General features: G+C 50.0%; 1 long non-coding RNA gene across 1 annotated transcript; it reads right to left on the minus strand.

The window, feature by feature from the left end:
- Nucleotides 1–6,025: 6,025 nt before the first annotated feature.
- LOC111850005 (uncharacterized) lies at nt 6,026–11,306 on the minus strand. The gene is made up of 4 exons (XR_002839684.2): nt 11,170–11,306; nt 8,401–8,651; nt 6,996–7,077; nt 6,026–6,335 (listed from the first exon to the last, which is right to left on the minus strand). It is a non-coding gene; the product is annotated as an uncharacterized lncRNA (long non-coding RNA).
- Between the last annotated feature and the right edge of the window lie 4,200 nt (nt 11,307–15,506).

Raw genomic sequence — 15,506 nt, forward strand, 5'->3', positions numbered from 1 at the left:
GCAATGAGCCCATTCGGTGTCCCCCTTAATGAAAAAACGCAACAATTACCGGGATGCGGATCGAAAAGCCGCGGCTGGCCGGTCAGGAAATGTTTCAGCAAGATGGAGGAAGATGCGTCGCTGTTTTTCTCCCTCCGTTCCTCCTCACCCTGCTGAGTGTTACGCACATTACAGGACAAGGGTGCACCAGCGTTACAACCCGGTATTTTAAAGACGTTAAGCAGCAAAGAACCCCCCCCTCCCAAAAGCTGCAGTGCCCATGAGGGGCATCGAGGCTGGCCTGTGTGTGTCCATTCATACCATAGCTTGTGTGTGATGTCCGTTTTAGGAACCTGATTGGTGGATCTGTGGATCGCAGCTAATCTGGACTCGGATGCCAAAAATGCCCCCCCGATGCAACGTAGTCCAAATTCTCCTCCGCCTCCACTATGTGACATAAATGACAGGCAGTCATGAGGAGGCAGGTGGTAGCAGGTGTGATTCCCCAGTGAGACCTTCGGGGCGGCGCTGTTCCGTGCCCTGCTGCTCGTTCCTCCAGCACCTGTACCACCTCCGCCTCTCTGGGCACACATGGTCTCCCCCGCCCAGCTATATCCCACGCAGCCCAGGGTGCACAGGTAACTGGAGGCATGTTCTCCGTGGCGTTTCGGGCCACAGTGGAACCACCGCCCCCCCCCGCCCAAACCCCGCCCGCAGGAGGATGCCAGCGGTCCGCCGGAGCGCGTGTCTGCTCAGAGACAACGCGTCAGCTTGCGCTTTAATAGCTTTTTAAACGCAGACAGCTAGGTGTCAGGCGTGCCGCTGTTTAATTAATTTTGTTTGTACTGCCCTGCTCTTGATAGTCATGGGCTGCTGGGCATCCCTGTTGTCGGAGGCAAACAAAGGGAGACGGGTTCGGCCCCACGAGCCAGCCGGCGCCATCCATGACCCCCGTCATGCGGGGCGTCTATCGCAAATGTTCTTTGGCACCGTCACCGCCAGTGAGGGACACTCGTGAGGAACCGGGGAACCAGAGAAGGAGCCCCACTCACTAAAAGGTTTCAGTACTGTAAAGCATGCAGCAGGGGGCGTGGAGGTTAATGACCTTCAACCTCAAGGTCAATAGCTCAGATCTTAGCAGTGTGCTGGCAATAGGGTCCAGATATAAAACAACTGTATGCAGAAGGATCGATGTAAGTATAAAGGCTGTTAAAACATGCTAGTATTGCTCCCTTACGAAAAACTGTCTGTAGCTGTAGTCATGTGGTACGACCTGTGAATGGAGAAAGTCTCCTGTTGTGTGTTCAGAATTGGCGCAAGGCCAATTCGTTAACCAATTTGTGAAATGCTTGTTGAGTTAACCCACAGGTGTAACCAGCTGGTACATCTGCGTTTTGTTTTTAATTTAAGGTGCCCATTTTTAAAGAGGGAGGGCTTCTGCGTATCTTGATGGACGACAGCATGACCGGGAGGAGCCTTTGCACATTTTGTTGCTACACTGCGCTGCCGACCATGCATTCACTGCACAGGAACCCCTTCAGCGTGCCAGGAAGATGGAGGTGACATCTACCTTCAGGGTGACGGCGGAGTGGTGTTGATGGGAGGGGGGTGACACGATGGATATAAGCAAACAAACAAATAAATAAATAAACAAACAAACAATTAGCGCACACATCGGCGTGCACACTGCAAGGAGCCAATCGGCATGTCGGCCAAACGGCTCGGAAATCATGCGTAATGAGTACGAGACAATTAGAGGCGGCTCGTGCGGGGCTGAAAATTGACATTAGTCAAAGAAAAGTCTTTACTAGACTAACAATGTGGTTTCCTTTAGGCAGTAAAACTGGATAGTGGCAAACAAACAAACAAACAAACAAACAAACAAACAAACAAACAAACGAATGAGGCTGTGCAGGTGGCATGAAGCATACACAGTCCAGACCGTGCGCACGTGAGCCCCCTTCCTAGCACGTTTTCCAATCTTACTGCAAGGTTATTCGGCATAATGCGAAATTAAATTACGGCAGTCTGGGAAAATTGGGAAGAGTCATGCGGGAGGTGGTCTATTCGGCTGAACCGGCTGTGACCCGTGCAGTCGAGACGCCGTGCGTGAAATTCGCTGGAAATTAACACCGGGGCCCCTGCCTGGCATCATGCGTCGATGCGAATCTGGGAGGGGGGAGGAAAAGAGCAGAAGGCCTGATCCACACCCCCCCCCCCCCCCCCATGGCAAATCCGACATCGTCGGTCACCATGCATGGGCCACCCTGTACTCCTGTCACTCTCGTATTTTTTTCATGTGCGTCGGTCACATGATTGCCATACTGCCCCCCCACTCCCCCACAGCCCTCCCCATGGAGAGCAGAACAGGAGATGAACAATCCGGAAAAGCTGACAGATGATTTTGTGACCGACTGTCGTCTGTTTCTGTATTTCGGTAGTTTGAATCACGCCCCCCCCCACCTCCATAGACATGTATGACCAGGTTCTGCTGGGCCTGACAGCCTGGGGGAGCATCGACAGCTGGTCCCTGTCACAAGCTCTGTTTGGGGTGGGTCGGCAAATGGGTGGTCGTAGACCCCTCTGTCAGCCACCAGAATGGAGATATACTCTGACACAGGCGATCGCTGCGGCTGACAGACACTGACCCGATAGCCAGACTCGACGCAGAGCCTTTAAGCCGCCCCCAGGCCAGATTCCCGGCCCGTTCACAATCACATCCTCCCTTTAATGCTAAACTTTTCTTATTTTTCCCCCACACTGGCTTTCAAAAAAAAATGTATAATTGGTTTTCTGCTTATCTATGATGTTTTTACTAATACTAATTGTTCCAGGTTTACTTTTAATGCCATTGTCGGATTCTGTGTTAAACGCTTTGGGGCATTTGTTCTGGAAGGAGCACACTGTAATAAAGTAAACGGATCGGGATTTGTTGTTTGTGTGAGGGTGTGTGTGTGTGGACTGTGAGGGGTTGGCATCCCATGCAGGAAGCCTCTGACAGGCCCCAGGCACTCTGTGACCCTGTACCGGAAAAGCAGTTGGAAGATGGATGGATGGAAGGATGGATGGATGATTTGAATATAAATTGAGATTTGATACTTGAAGCCAGCTGCCCTAGGAGAATTCAGTCAGCACTTAGGGCAGGATCCAGGGGTCCTGAGACAGCAACTACGGGGTGTGTCTGTGTCCAGACTGTCCAAGACCCAAATGTGATCCCAGAGAGGTCAAACTCTGGGTGACTGACCCGGGGAAACTGATGCATAGACCTGGAGAGGAAAAAGTGCTGATGTTTATGGCTGCCTTACTGGTACCCACTGCTCTCCATCATACCTCCACCCACTGCACAACTCTGCCTTCCTGCCACCCCCGCAATCACCCACCCCAGCTCAGCAGCAGGCAAGGGGTTAAACGGCCGTCTGGGCAGAGGGTGTCGAACGAGGAAATGGTGTGTAAAATGCACGAGTTCCCGGCGTGCTGTCAAGCGCGGAGCCGCGGGCACTGTCACGCCGTCATTACCGTCGCCGCCCATCGCCGCACCCCACATCCGTTTGTTTTCCGAAGCTGCCGTGCCAGAAGCAACTAGAATAATCGCTGCGTGAAGGGGGTGGGCACAAGCGACTGGGGTGAGCGTGCCAGTCTTCAGGGTGCAAGGGATCCAGACGTGGCCAGCGGGGTGTGAGAAACTGTGTGTGTGTGTGTGTGTGTGTGTGTGTGAGAGAGAGGTGTATGAAGCCGCACGATATCCATGCCAGTTACACAGCACAACAATACCCTTCCCATAATTCCCTGAACAGTGGATACCAGAATAAAAGGCAGCCTCAGTAATGACGGCGATGATGCTGATGAGCAGAAAAGAAGGAGAGGGCAACAGGCAGAGAGAGGAAAAGAGAGATGACGAGAGAGGGGATAGGTTTCGGAAAGGAGGACAACACAAAGGATTGCATAATTTAGCCCTATCCTCCTCTCTCCCTGCCCCCCCCTAACCCCCCCCCCCCCCCCCCCCCGCTATCCTCCCTCTCTTTCTGGATAATTTAAAATTTGTCAAAGCCGGGCGTCTTCTGGATCGCTGGCCTTTGATATTTTGCTCACTCCATTTGCCACAAACAAGCCACAGCCCCAGGATCCTGCTGACTGCTGCAGAAGCACTAAGGTTCCATTTATCTTTGCCCGCCGACTGAATGCTTACTCATTACGGGGGCCCTTGCCGGGTTTAACCCCCACAACGCTGATGCCCCCATTGCCGGCACCTCCCCCGTCAAACAGCCCCCACCTGCCAACTCGGTCCATGACCCAATCGATGCCCCACCCCGAACAGTAATCTGTTGTGTTCACAAGCACATAGTTATTGGGGGGGGGCAGGTGCGTGCAGACCACCATCTATCTCATCATCTCAACGATGTGTGGTTTTGTCCGGCACATGACCAAAGACCACAGCCAGGTCCACCGTGGAACCAGTCTGTCACGGAATGATCCACTAAAGGAGCTTATAAATACATAAATACAGCCAGGACCAGCACGGAGCCCTCCGTTACAGTACAGCCCAGCACAGAACCATCCAGTACTGTGTACATCAACACACCTCAGTCTACTAAAGAACCACTGATATGACCAACCATGCAGCATAGTATTTCTCAACCCAGTCCTCAGCGACCCCCAGCTGTCCCCAGTTTTGCTCCCTCCGAGCTCCCAGCTCACCTGAACCGAACAAACAAGAGCCAACGAAACAATCAAGGACATCAAACACCTGAACCAAGCAATCAAGAACAGTGAATACCTGAACAAAACAATCAAGAACACCAAACATTCAATTTGGACATGTAGAAACATTCAGTTTCTCAATCGAAATGACCTTCCCAAGCTGTAAAGACCTGCTTGCATACGTCGACTGCTCTCATTAACTTATTAACAGCATCAGAGAGCAGCGAAAGAGTGGCGTCTGTGTGAACGAGGCCTGTGTGCGTGGGGACAGAGTGTCTAGGCAGGAGGGGGCCTGAGTATGACTGTATTTCAGGCCTAGAGGGGGGAAGGCATGGGGCAACTCAGTATGACATCATAAGTTTGATTTTTCATATACCTGTATGTGATGCAAGTCCCTGCTTGTTTCTATATTTTATTTCAGTATAAATTTTCATTATGTGTGTGTTGTGAGATGCACAAACGTCTCTGCTACGCCCCTACTGGCCGGCGAGGGTAGCGCGCTGTAGGTCACACCCTGGGGAGTGTCGCATGTCAGTCTGGGTGCCCGCAGATCAATCAGCGGCTGATTATGCCTTTCATTCCCCAGCAATTGATTTTATTCGCAGCTGAAAATAGGCATGTGCTGTCAGAGGAGAGCGGAGGGGCTCTCCGCCCGCGCTGACGGATTGCTTTTGACAGAGATCAATCTCACGGCTGATGGGCAAGGCGGTCCGGGGAACAGAGAGCTAGCTCTGCATTACTGAGAGCCACGCTAACACCCCCCCCCCCCCCCGAGTACGCATCCCCCCCTCCCACCACCGCTCGTCTCAGACACCCAACCATCCCCACCATATCACCAGCACCCTCTATCTCCTATCACCACTACACACAATATACTGAACCCCGCCATGAGACACCACCGTCTAAGTACTGCAGAGAGAAACGTGTACCCCCTCCCCTTCCCCCTTCCATTCATTTCTATGGGCATAACCCTAATCCCAACATGACAACCTTAACCCCTACCCAGTCCTAACCTTAACCATAAACAACCAAACAATTTTTGGCATTTCTAATTTATTGATTACAGTCATAGATTTTTTATAAAACTGAGAAAGTTTTCGTCCCCACAATGTAATACACACATGCCTGCACCCCCCCCCACACGCACACACGCACACACACAGGTATGTTAACACAGCCAAACACAAACACTTCAACGCAGATGCAGATCATTTGCAGACCAGCTGAAATTTTTTTTGTGAACTTATCAGTAAAAATTCTCCATATAAAACTCTGCCACCTGACTGACAGAGAGACAGTTTTCTCTCCCAGGACTCCCAGGAATCCCAGTACCCGACTCGAGTGTGCTAACCACCTTTCCTTTCCACCCCCGACATTGATCAAGGAGATCTCAGGCACTCAGCTCCAACCCCCCGACCTCTCCTCATCGATGCAGGTCACTTTCTCAACTAATCTGACCTGTTAAGCCCTTTAAAGGCAGCGAAATTCAAAGGGGGCGCCCCCTGGAGGACAAGACAAGACTCCCACTTCCAAATGACTTAGCTTACCTATTTGCTCCCATCTCTCCCTCCACCCCTCTTCTCCTCTATCCTTTCATCATGTGTTTGTTTTCTGCAGGTCCTCTCCCGGGGAGAGGGCAATCTTCACAGTGATGAGCCCTTAAATTGAGCAGAAAATAGACATTGACACATTTGCTAATATCATCTTAATCGCTGGCTGGGCTGGCGGGTGAGATCACTGGCCGGACTCACCAAGCGGGCCCTCATCAAAACAGCCTCACTGCAACCCACTGCAACCCACTGCATGTGTGTGCGTTTGCGTGTGGTTTTGATTTCATGTAGCCGCATCTATTCAAGCAAAGTGAAATGCGGACATTCCGTCCACCTGTAAACATTCCGTCCACAATGGTAACCAGGCAACGGAATGGGTCCGTAGTGTGGGTGTCTGGCGGCAGGGTGTGAAGGTGTGTCAAAGCCTAGTCTATATGGGAGCGCTCGCAACTCGAGGCCATGCTGAAGACTCAGGAGGAATTCCTGGGGCCCCTCTATAGCCAGGGGGTGTCACAGATATGTCACGATCAGCGTCTGGCAGCCAAGGCAGAGCAGAAGGTCCCACTGCGGCTCGCGGCGAGTCACGGTGGGCAAGCACAACGCTTTGTACGGTAGCACGTCGTCGTCCACTGAAAAGTGGCCCAAATGGAGAAAACGCAACTATGAGACTGTCAGCATGTTGACGCCTTCAGAATACCCCATGGTGCCACCCTCCCACATGCGCATCAAACGCGCAGGACTCAAGCCTTTTAATTATCTTCTGATTACCTGTTATATCACCTCAGCTAATGGAGAGCTCACCCCAGGGGAATCATCCAATCAGGCTCCCTGCCTCACTCAATGGGCCACACTTCGAAGAAGAGAAGTATTTTAGTCATTGGAGAGATTAGTGCTGGAAATGCCCATCCATTCATTCATTCCCTAATTTTAACCACCCCCCCCCCCACCCCCGCCAGGTTCTGCACTTCAGCTGAAAAGAATAATTTACTTTGTGATCGATTTGGATGTTTGGGATATATTACCAGACACAAGCAATTAGGCTCGGTGTCTGTGGAGGTCCTATAGGTTGGTGTCCATGAACTTCTCCCTAGACAGAGTCAACAGTTTGTGGAGTTGAGGAATGCCTTGGAGCAGAAGATGAGGCGTCTCGATGTCCACCAGGGTCAGTACATACCTTCTAATGCTGCTTTTCCACTGGCACAGAGGAACCAGGCCGTTCCCTACCCGGACTGCGAAGAGACACTAGTTATAGTGCGGTTCCAGCTCGCTTTGGTTTTCCACCGCAGGGGGGGTCGGCTCAGAAAAGGCACTGACTGGTTTGGAGAGCGACGGCGAAGTAAAACCAAAGAGACGCTTATTTACTGTTCACACAGTGTATATCGTGGTTTACTATGTGCTCATTTCCACTAGCATGTCTGAGAGAATCGCCATGTTATGTTAGCATCTAACGCTAGTGGAAGTAGCATTAGCTTGTGTGAATCTGCATTACAAATCCATTCCATTTAGTATGTTTTTATGTAGAAAGTTGGAGATTATCAAGTTCCGAGTTATCGGACATTGCAGGGCCATGTCAGTACAGGTACGACTTGCATAATTTGCAATGGAAAGGCATCTCTTTGGGGTACAGCTGGGTATGGCTCGGTTCTTGGTGGCAGTGGAAAAGCACCATTAAAGATTGGGTGGACACAGCAACGTGGGGGGGTGATCATCCAAGGGGAGAGGATGAGGTCATCCGACGAAGATGGGAAGATGAAGTGATCAAGGCGGAGGGCAGTTTCTTGCCAAGTTATACTCTTAACGGGCAGATGACCTTCATAACGCCGGCCAAGTGCACATCTGAGCGATATGCACTCAGCATGACGTTAAACGGATAATGGAGGCAGGAAGAAGGGGAGACACGAGCAGGCAAAGGTCCACCGACACAGAACAGGGCCAAAGCATCTGCTGAAGCACACGGTGGTGTTGAGGGGTGTAGGACGTACAAGTCCGAATAACGCTGTACAAACGCAATACCAAAATGATCCTCTATTCACTACCAATGCCTGGCACACCCAGACACCCAAAATGCCACGCCGATGATCTCTTGGCAATGACAGCCCATATGCACAGGTTCTCAGACTTACATGACATATGCACACATAAAATTAAAAATAAAACGATAAAGGACATTCACCTTCACGTACTGTACTGGGTACCTGCACTGGTATAGCAGGCTCAGAAGCTGGACATCAGCCAGTAACCCCAGGGTCAGGCACGGACGCTGTGACCCTGAGCCTATTGCCCCCGTTTCCTTCTACACCCCCATCATCTATCCCCTGAGCATCCTGAGGGGGGATGGGGGAGGGGGGGGCGTGGGCTGAGTAGAGGTATGTCCCTCTGGGGTGTCCACTCCCTTTCCACCCCCGATTTGGCTTTCCGATGTGCCTGAAAAAAAAAACGATGAGGAATAAATAACTAAACACACAACCTTCTAAAAGCTGGGGGGGGGGGGGGGTTGGCCGGGTAACGGAAGCACAGATAAACGTGCATGCAGGGATGATGGAAGTGTCCCCAACACTCCCGACACCGTGCTTCAAACCGGGAGCCGGGGGGGAGACAGAAAGTCCTGGAGGGACCCCAGCTTCCCAAGGTAACATACAAGTATCTCAGAAGCTGGATTCGTGTTAGCTAATACATTACTCCAATCAGGAGCAGCTATCTTAAGCTACAATTAATCTGCACCCTGGCACGTGCTGATAGGACAGCAACATGCTGTTTCTTAATTAAAAGCAAACGGATTAAAAATGATTAATAACAGTATTAAATATTCTCATGGACTACAAGCATGGGAATCTGGCTTTCTTATGCAGGCTTAAAACGAAGAAGTCATTAACGCCTTCGCAATCTTCACAAGCCAGAGCCTCACTTTGTTTGGGATCAGAAGTTGCTTCCTTCATGAATATTCATGCCCCTATCGAGGTTAGTCAAAAAGGCATCGGGGGGGAAATGGCGTCTGTGAAACTTGTTGACGTTTGATTTATACATCTCCCAGTCGCCTCATCCTGAGGACCACGACCGCGGCCTGAGGCTGAATGGGATTTGGGGCCAGGGGCTGGGGGGGGTGAGCATGTGTATGTGTGTGAGATGCGTAAATCTGACCCCGTTCGTGACTTGCGTCACTCCTGGACTCAAACGAGGAGGTGCCATTTTCCACCTTCCATGGCCTGGCTCTGACGGGGCTCACAGCCACGTTACGTGAGGAGAAGCTGGACAAAGATCAAAAGCCGGTCATGATGAAGGGCGACTTGTCTAGGAGTCGTTGCGATGCACGGATCTAAATAATTCATCACTATTCTGTTCATATAATAAACCCAAATATCAGAAATAGAAAAGGGCATGTGTGTGTATGTGTGATAAAATCCATCCATCCATCCATCCAATCAATCTGAGCAGGCTTGCTACACAAGGCTGGAAACCCTGGACGAGATGCTAGTCTATCACAGGACTCATGTGCACACACACTTGCACACGCACACACACACATTTGTATGCCCATCTTTGTGGGGACCGTCCATTGATTTCTATGGACAAAACCCTAATCCCAGCAATGATAACCTTAACCCCTACCCAGCCTTAACCTTAACCAAAAGTAACCAAAATACAAACACAATTTTTGGCATTTCCAATTTTTGATTGCATTCACAGATTTTTATAACATTGAGTTTCCCCTTGTGGGGACCTGAAAATTCAGCTACAAGGTCAAAATAACAGGTTTTTAATCACATTGTGGTGAGACATACGTTCCCCACATTGTAATGTACACATGCCCCCCCCCCCCCACACACACACACACACACACACACGGATCGTAACATCACCTCTGACAGCATTACAATGATAACAGGCTGCTGATTTCCAAGACAAACACACGGGGGTTTCTCACTGCTTCCCTGCTATCGTTTACATGCATGAGAGCCGTTTTTCTCCTGATCATTTAACTTGTTCTGGCTTCCAGGAGCACATGGCCAAGGCAGCAGAGCCGTTCCGTGCGCCAGCCCCAAGTTCCAGCTCCTGTCTTCCTATTATTAATTACCGTTATTATCCAGTTGCTTAACAGACACAGAGCAGCAGTTGCTGCAAAGCAGCCATTTAAACAGCTGGATAAATTACTGGAGCGTTTTCAGGTGAAATACTTTGCGCTCTAGGGTATAACTGCATGGCTCCCCACCCAGGAATGAGCCAGCATCCCATGGGCCATATTTACAGTTCCTTAATTGCTAGGCCACCTTCTGGCCATCAGGTGAACAGCCTGTGGACACACATGGGGGGAGGGTAACCGGCTTGGTGCTGTAGTCGGGCAATTTGGGGAAAGGAGCACAGAATTAGGAACAAGGTTGTTTTATTGTCGTCGCTGAACAAGGTAGATGTCGTGGGGGGGAGGAGGGGGGGGGGGGAGTTATTTTTATGCCAGAGCCAAATGAAATCGGGTAGCAGACGGTCATGACAGAATTCTGTTTAGAAACCAATTACTGGAGAGCTTTTCAAATTGATTTCATCTGTGGCAGCGCTCCTCTCCGGCCCCTTCTCTCCCAGGACGCCCGGCTCGCCGAGCAGCCTCCCATCAGCGCGCGTTTGTGCCGGGGAAGCGCCAGGAGATGAATAATAAGGAAGTTTGTAATCATAAAAGACGGCAGCGGAGATAAAGATCGGCTTTTGCGAGTTTCGTTCGCCCGCCCGCCCGCTCGCCCGCTCGTGATGAGATCGCTCTCCCCTCTCGACGCCAGTCATCAATCACTGCCAGATTAACGATCAGCACACGTGACCGGAACCACCCAATGGTGGTGGAGGAAAACACGGCGGGGGGCACGATAAAAAAAAATTAAAAATGGAAAAAACGGCGGGATGCTATTCCCACGAGGTGCGGCCCTCTCCGCCCAGCGGAGCACCGCGGTGACGACCTTACCTGTGCGATGGCAGTCAGGTGGCAGTGGGACGACTGGGTAGGACAGGTGGCTGCGATGGAGGAGAGCGACTCTGTCACAGAGGAGAACATCATGGATCTCCGGAGGCACCGCGTCGCCGAGCATATCCGCAGCTGAGTGTGCTGCCCCCTGCTGGCTCATTGGCAGCATTGCTTCAGCACAGGGACCCCGGCAGCTGCAAAACAATCTTACTACCTTCCTCTTTCAGGATGGCACAGGTCGAACCCGAACTGTCACCATGAACAACCGCATGACCCGTCGTATTTTGTAGACTCGTTGTGGATAAAATCTGCCTGTCCCATCTGGACCGAAACACCCACACCTCTGTGCGGACACAAGCAGCAGCTCACTCTGATGCCGGGAAAAAGGGCACTGACCTGGAAACTGTGTCCTGAAGAGTCAGCATGGCGCCCCTAACCCAGCGGAGGCTGTAGATTCATTCACGGAGCGTAACATGATTGCTGAGGGCAGCGAGCGATATGACCGAGGCCATCTGCGGTGTAATGGGGACAGTGCAATACACCTCGCATTCAGGGAAATGTGCACTTCTGCTTTATTTCCACACTGAGAAATAAATCATTTCTGCTGTATTTTTAATGAAATTTCATGGTGAGACAATTACAGAATTATACCCTTAAAATAACCAAGAGAAATCCCAGTGATGCCTTTATTATTATTATTATGATCATCGCCCACATCATCTTTACTGATTTTGAAGAGTTTTGAATGCTTAGTCTGAATGCTTTCCGCAAGGTCTGTGCTACTGAAACCAAAGTACTTTTTCAAAGCAAAACAGCTCTCTAACCCTAACCTGGTTATAAAAAAAAAAAATATGAAGAGGGAAATTGAAATTGACGGGATAAAGAGGAGTACGCTTCGTTCTTAAAAAGGTGCCCGTGTTTTTGAGTGGGGGGTGATACCAATCTGCGTGGGGAGATTAAACGGCCTAAGAAAGGAGGCACTTAATTGATGATCAAACACGGCAGGTGTAAGCAGGCCATGCGAGAGCGGGGCGGCCGGACTGGGCCGGACCCACGGGGGCTGGTGTATCAAAGCCCGCGCCGGGACTCGAGAGGCCCCATTGAAACCGGGCCCTTTCATACTGACCCCAGGGCTGAGCGCAGGCCGGGACCTCTCTCTCTCTCTCCGGAGCAGCGGACATGAAAGCGCCGTTGCCGTGGCAGATATTGCGGCACGTGGTCACAGGGGGCGCCACGCTCAGACAGTGCACGGTACCGCCGCACAAACAGGATGTCACGAAACTTCAAGGATTCGCTTCGGTAAACTAAGACAAAGACGGTTTCTTGTAAAGACACAGAAGCCTGAATCAATGACCTCTTCCCAGATTTTACATATCCTTAATTTTCATAAATCCATAATTATGTATATATATATATGATATATATATTTTTAATTGTTCATACCGTCTCATTACTGAGATAAATGTTACACACATGAGCACAGACCTGTTCTTTAAGAGCTAAAATGTCACGATTAACTAAAGAAAATGTTTGTCACCCCACTAACCCCTGTTTACAGCTCACTGGTGGGTGGGGGGATTTATTAGGGAGATTGTGTTAGGTGCAGAGATGGGGGGGGGGGTCCTATTCTAGTATCTGTCTGGTGACTCCCTGGGACGTCGCACAGAGAAGCCCTGATCCCGCCGATTCTCTGCATATACTTGCCTGCAGGGTCACAGTGCCAAGGCTGGGGGCCTGTCACCCCTACCCTTACACAGGGGCGGTGACAGGTCTCTGCTCGTGTGGGGACAGCGGCCAGCTAATGCAGGTGATGCTAAATTTAACCAAAGGTCAGCAGCCACCCTTTTGTATCATGCCTTAGGTTTGGAGTGGCTGAGACTGGCACGGTGGTAGGTTAATACGTTGCAGCCACCACTCTGTAATGCACTAACCCCCCCCAAACGGGTACTCTACCCCACGTAGAGACCGACAGGCAAATCCTAGAGGAGACTAAGGCGATTTTTCCCCATGATGTGGGGGGGAAAAAAAACATCTATAAGTCAGTGACATAACACTATCTGTGGAAAAAGAAAGCATTTTGTCTTTTGCAACGTGTAAAAATATGAAAGAAAAATCAAGGACATGTGATGTATACAAACAAACGTTATTTAGTCTTATTTTTTTACCGATTCGCATATGGACAGGCACCACGAGCTCATCGGCCGAGCATTCATCAATCATTCAGATTTCCTGCCGCAATTCCAGACAGGAGTTAAGGTGCCATTATTAGTCTGGAATTAGTGCGGGCTTGAAGTTTCCCTGAAAGTGCCGCGGCGAAATCCCCGGATTTCATTTCAATTTTCATATTTTCAGGTTCATTTACATACCAATGTAGGCGCTCCCCACCTGGAGGTCAGGCTGAACTTGATCCCGACAGAGCAGGTCGGCCTGGATTACAGATAGCGACGTTCAAACAAATTGGCCCGGGCTGAGGTGAGCCGCGGACGGGTCTCACCCTTTCGCCACCGGCATGGAAATGAACTCATCGGCGGCAGCGTGTGACCGCGCACTGATCATAACGGTGATAATATTAACAACAACAATAAATAGTGACCGTTGTTCTAAAATGCAAAGCCCACCAAAATGATCATACTTAAGCTCTGGCAATTAATTCTAAACAGTAATTTAATTTCGTGAGCGTTTATCTACTCTGTTGAACAAACACTTAATTTGTTCTTTTTATACAGAAACCGGCATACATAAATATTTTATTTTACATTTTCAGCGATGTCAGAGGGGTCCACGGCGGGGAGTTTGTTGAGTAAAATCCCTGCCATAATCATTTGTGTATCTGATGAAAATGCCTCTAGGTCCCGAGACTTTAAAGCGACCGAACGGAGAGCAGGAGGCGCAGGATCCTTCGTATCTACTACATGATCTCCAGCCCGGGGGTGGCGCCGGATCGACGCCCAGGATCCCATGTCTCATCCGATCACCGGAAATCTGATCGGGTCTCTAACGACACCTGCAGCTTCGGCTTAAAATAAAGGCACCAAAGTTTTTAAATTCGCAAAATATTATAATGGAATATTTTAAGATTTAGGAAATACATGTCGCTTTTCGAGCAACGTTAATAATAGCCTCAAGCCGCAAAGTTCGTTTGTGTTTTTGTCTATATTCATGAAGAAAACATTCAGTAAAGACCCTAAGGGTGTAATGCGGTCCGACACGGGCTGCCTGCCAGTCATCCGAATGATAGGCGGCCAATCGTCCTCTGTGACATGTAGGACAACGGCGTGGGAGAGGGTTTGATATGGGGGGGCGGGGCGGTGAATGGAACCATATCAATTATTGGGGGTATATATCACCCGCCCCCGGGGCTTACGCCCAAGTGGGGGGGGGGGGGTGTATTTGGGTTAATACTGCTCAATGCACCCGACACTATAGCTATAAAAGAGCATAATACTCTATCAAATATCAGCTCAAAATTTATTTTGAATACACGCCATTAAAAGCTTGGCATTTGGCATGTTTAGTTAGCTGTAGAGGTGAGTTAAGTCTTGCTTCCTTTCACTTATAACAAAACGAGACGTTCATCACGCTCCGCTGATAGGCGCATATATACCGTGTATTACGTGAAGGACGGAGCGGAAGGATGGAGGTGCGGTCGAGCCCCAGCGGCGGGAGGAAAGGCGTGTAATCGCGTCCGGGTGTAACCGGACGCTGCCTGGGCGTGTAAGGCGCTCGAAGCGCAGTATTTCAGGGCGAAAGTGCTTATCGCGGCACCAAAGCCCTCCACGTTGGCTCGTCTAATGCCTGATGCTGTCTACTAGCAGGATGATCAAAGTGCTATTTTTCTAAATTTCAAGCTTTTCAACTTCAACAGTCTTAAGAGGGATGAAGGAGATCAAACTAAGACGATTGTGGAGGGGGGGGGGACGAAAAAAAGAACATCTTTGTAGTCTCTATCCTTTGTTTTTTTTTTTTTGTCTCCCACTTCCATAATGGGCCGCTAGATAGGTCAGCTCCATTACCGATCCACCAGCCCACAAATATTTAAAACAAATTGAATCGCACACCCAATACCCATCACAATTACAGCAGGCACAATAACTAAATTAGCAATTCAACACAATAATTGGAAATGCGGCTCGCTCGGTCCCGCTGCCCTCCCTGGAGGGTCCCGCTGATCTATGGAGGCACGTCAGCCTCGCTAATTCCACAGCTAATTACAGACACGCCGCAGAATGAAGTTGTTTGTTTCCAAATACCATTTCCAGCGTTGTGAAGAACAGAAGTCGTGCTGAGACAGAAATATATATTTATAATACATAATACGTGAGGACAAGAGTGCATAG

Source organism: Paramormyrops kingsleyae, chromosome 17, assembly GCF_048594095.1.
Source record: "Paramormyrops kingsleyae isolate MSU_618 chromosome 17, PKINGS_0.4, whole genome shotgun sequence".
NCBI lineage: Eukaryota > Metazoa > Chordata > Actinopteri > Osteoglossiformes > Mormyridae > Paramormyrops > Paramormyrops kingsleyae.